This window comes from Mesoplodon densirostris, chromosome 9 (genome assembly GCF_025265405.1).
Source record: "Mesoplodon densirostris isolate mMesDen1 chromosome 9, mMesDen1 primary haplotype, whole genome shotgun sequence".
Classification (NCBI taxonomy): Eukaryota; Metazoa; Chordata; class Mammalia; order Artiodactyla; family Ziphiidae; genus Mesoplodon; species Mesoplodon densirostris.
Window position 1 is genome coordinate 101314297 of NC_082669.1, and position 4079 is coordinate 101318375.

Consider the following 4079-nt stretch of genomic DNA (forward strand, 5'->3'; position numbering starts at 1 on the left):
TAAAAAAATTTCAGACATGCCTGCTCCAGCTTCAATCCTCCTCCAAGTCCCAGCCTTTCAACGATAACACCCTTTCGATTTCAGGGATCACAAAGTCACAAACACTCGACAACTCCACCAAATCAAGACAAAGCCTTCCTCAATCACACGTCCATGTGCAGCACCCTGGGCCCTGGTGCCATTTGGGAATATTCTCTTGTTGGGAGTGAGTGGTTTCACCTAGCAATGCTTGCCTTTCTTTCGATAAGGGAAGAAGACGTCCTGAGACTCTTCAGTCGGCGCCCCACATCTTAATGTTCATCCACTGTCACCACGAGAGGTCTAAAATGAAAGAACCACGTGTAGTTGTCCTGGTTTAATGGGAGGATGTGCTGCTTACGTCTCCAAAGTTGCCCACCTGAGTCAGATTCAGGATAATGAAATCAAGTACATCACCCAGAGGCGTTTAGAATTGGTCTTCACCTGGCTTATTCTGAGAGCATTAACGAACTGATTTTCAAGTATCCATTGGGGGGAAGGAGTGGGAAGAAGTACAGTCTGGTCATCTTTGGTGTGATGTGTGTGGGATGTTTGCTTGATTCCTGTAGCTAAAGGGAAGCTGCTCTTCTGAAAATGTCCCTTCTGCTCTAGGGACGAACCTTTCCCGTGGACACATCCAGCCCTTTCCAGGGAAAGATGATGAGTCATGGAGTGATTTCACCACAGATAGAAATAGTTGGTGCATTAACAGCCAGGTTGGCTTCTGTGCTATCTTCCAGCTGTTATACAATAGAGTAAGGGGACAGATGCTTAAACAAGACCACCTGAGTTGATGGTCACAAAAGTTTCTGGTTTCCCTCAACGTGGTCACCTTGGTGGGCTGGGTTTTCTTTCTTTTCATCAATGTCTCCATGGTGCAAAATATTTCTTAAACATTATGGTTAGTTCTTACACTATATTATTATTGGCTATTTGATTTTTTTTTTCCTGAATAATACATGTTCATTGTAGAAAGTTAGAAAAATAAAATACAAAAGAAAAACAACCTTAGAAGATTGTTCATAATCCCATGGCTCTGGGCATCATAATGATCATAGCCCCAACATTTCATCAGTGGTTGTCTCTGGGTTGGCAGTTGGGGCCAGGGGTGCAGCCCGTGACCACAGAACTACATTGGTCTGTGTGGAGTTGACCCTATGTTCATGGCAGTGAGAGCACAGGGCCCGAGCCCCCAGAGGCAGCAAACAGGCCTTTGAAGAGGCTCAATGCCAGAGCTTAGGGGCAGGCTGGAACAGAGCTAAAAGATTCCAACTTTGGGATTTCTTTCCTTGTTCTGTTTCTCCTTCCTTCCTCTCTCTTTTTTTTTTTTTTTTTTTTGAGTGCCATCTCAGTCTAACGATAGGTGTAAGAGCACTGAAGCCAGAGTAACTCACTAATTCAGCTACACTTGTATAATGTAATTACTGTACATTTCATTTCAGCTCTGCGCTGAAATGACTTGTGACTCTGGGCACTGTGTATTCTCCATACTTGAACTTCCTCATCCACAAAATGAGGATAGAGATAACACTTTACCTCATGGTGTATTAAGGGTGACAAAGAAATTGCAAAGTGATTTGCAAACATGAAGCGTCCTATGAATTATGCACTGTTCAAATTCTCCTGCAGCGGCCAAGCCCCCACTGAATGGAATTTTTTCATGGTTTCTAAGCCTCACCACGGAAGGGATAATCTAGAACGAGGGGTCATCTTGGCCGCTGAACAGGACTGTACTCTCCAACTTAAGCACGTAGATTTTCTTTGATCATCCAGGTTCCTCAGAGAAGTCGGCTCCTTAATTTACCCATTCCCAGCCTTCCTTCCCTGTGTCCAAGGCCAATTTTGCAAGAGCACTCTTAATCCTCTTTATTATTCCCAGAGGTGATGGAATAAGTAAACCATATCTGGCAAATGGCATAAGTGAGCTAAAACAGTTAACTGTTAAGGCACACGGTCGAGGCCTCCGTTATTTACTGTTTTACCATTCTCCTAACGTCGTTTCTAGCTGTTCGTGCCCAAGTGGTGGGGCAAATCAGATTCTGAAGCATTTTAACGGTCTTTTAAGTTTACGATGGGAACGAGCTTCAAGGAACTGGGATCTTCTTTCCCTTGGCCGTTGGTAAAGCAGATGGCTTCATCAAAAGCACATGGGTTCTTATAGGAAGACCTTTGGATGGTGCATTCACTAGGAGTTGTTCTGGGCATGATCCTGTTTGGGAAAAGCCGAATTCTAGGTTCTGAACAAAAAAAGAAAGCATTTCCCAAAGAGTCTGCACGCTTTCCACTTTGCAGTGGATCAGCTTAAGTGTTATGGTGAGACCTTCTCTAAGGGAAATCCAGGTCACTACTCCCAGTATGGTTGGAGCCCAGCCAGGGATGGGGGAACCACCCAACCGCAGAGGATGGTTGTTCACTATTGAGAAACAGAAAACTGGGTGTAAGTTACACAGCAGTAACTCAAACCTGGCCTCGCTTTGACAGACACCAACCTCAGCCATTGCAGCTCTCGTTCTTCACGTCCAAGGACCGGGTGTTTGTTCCTGGAGGAGCTCTGTGTCCCGCCGTCCTCTCCTGGCTACGCATTTCCCTTCCTTTCCGGGTCGCCCGTAGACCCTTTCTAGGCTGAATGTATCTGTGTGTGTGTGTGTCGCTGTGACTGTAAGGATGTCTTTCACATGAAGAGCTTTCACCGACTCCATCTCCTCCTCCTTTCCCCTTTCCACCCATGGTGTGACTGTTTTGCTAGTCAAGACTATCTGTAAAAATGTACAAATAAAAGTGGAAACTGAAAATAAGGGGGAGGGAATTGAGACTAAACAAATGTACTGCTGTAGCCCTCGGTTTTCGGAGGACTTACGTGGACTGCCCTAAAATCCTAACTCTGGGTGGGATTTGAAGGGAGGGAAGCCTTTGGCGCAGGAGTTTTGTTGGTTTTTTTTTTTTTTTTTCTGGTTGTTTCTCTGACAGTCAACGCGTGTCTGCTTGGAACTCTCTTTTCTAAAGGTTTGGGCCTTTAAAATATATTTTCCAAAAAGTAAAAGCAACTCATCCAAGTGTGAAGGGTGAAGGTCATCGTGAAGGTCAACACAGAGACCTGATCTGGGGGTCGTATTAATAGCTTTGTCACTGGCTCACTTGGGGCCTTGGGCGAACGTGGTTACCTCACCAGGTTTCTGCATCCTCTCAGCCAAATGGGGCTGGGGGTTCCTGGGGCTCCCAGTCTCCATGGCCATTCTGCTGCTATTCTTGGAGAGGCTTCAAGCCCACGCTGGTACGTGTTTACTGCAGGAGGTGCATTCGGAGGGTTCCTCCTGGCTGCTCTCGTCCCCATGCTTTCACTCCTCGGAAAGTAACCTCGAGCTAACGGCCAGTTTGTGCTCAGAGTCCAAAGCCTTTTATCTACCTTTTCATTCTCAGATGCCTTTCCACCCACTTTGATGATGTCATTTTACTGTGGTTTCGGACAGAGCTTTGCTGTGCTGGGGTAGGAGGTGGAGTTTCCAAGGAGATGACGTATGTGAATTGCTTTGGAATCTATGACTTACTGTGCCACCCCAGCTCGTACTATCAGAAGCAGGGAGTCTGGCCAAGGGATGCGACCGAATCAGAATGAAGAAAGCCTTGGGGTGTGGGGGTAATGCAGTCGAGGTGAGGGAAAGAAAGCTTTTGGAAGGGGAAGTGGCAGAATCACAGGGCATCCTCAGCATGGCAGCAGAGAAGGATCCCCCAAAGGCTGGGCACCCAGAAGAGGAAGTAGAAAAGAGAAACAGGGGCAGGTAATCCTATAGCACAAAGAGCTGCCTCCCTACAGGATAGAGAAGACTAGCTGCTCCAGGGGCAGATTCACACCAAGCTTGGCCAGTGACCTAAGCCCTCCTCCTTCATGGCACCTTCAATCCAAACCTTTCTCCTCTCTGGTGGTCCACAGTGATCATCTCTAGGGTCAGCTTCAGGAAGGCAACTTAGAACAGTGCTGTCCAATAGATACAATGCAAGCCACATATGCAATTTTAAATATCCTAGTAGCCCCATTTTTAAAAGTCCAAAGAAATAGGTGAGAT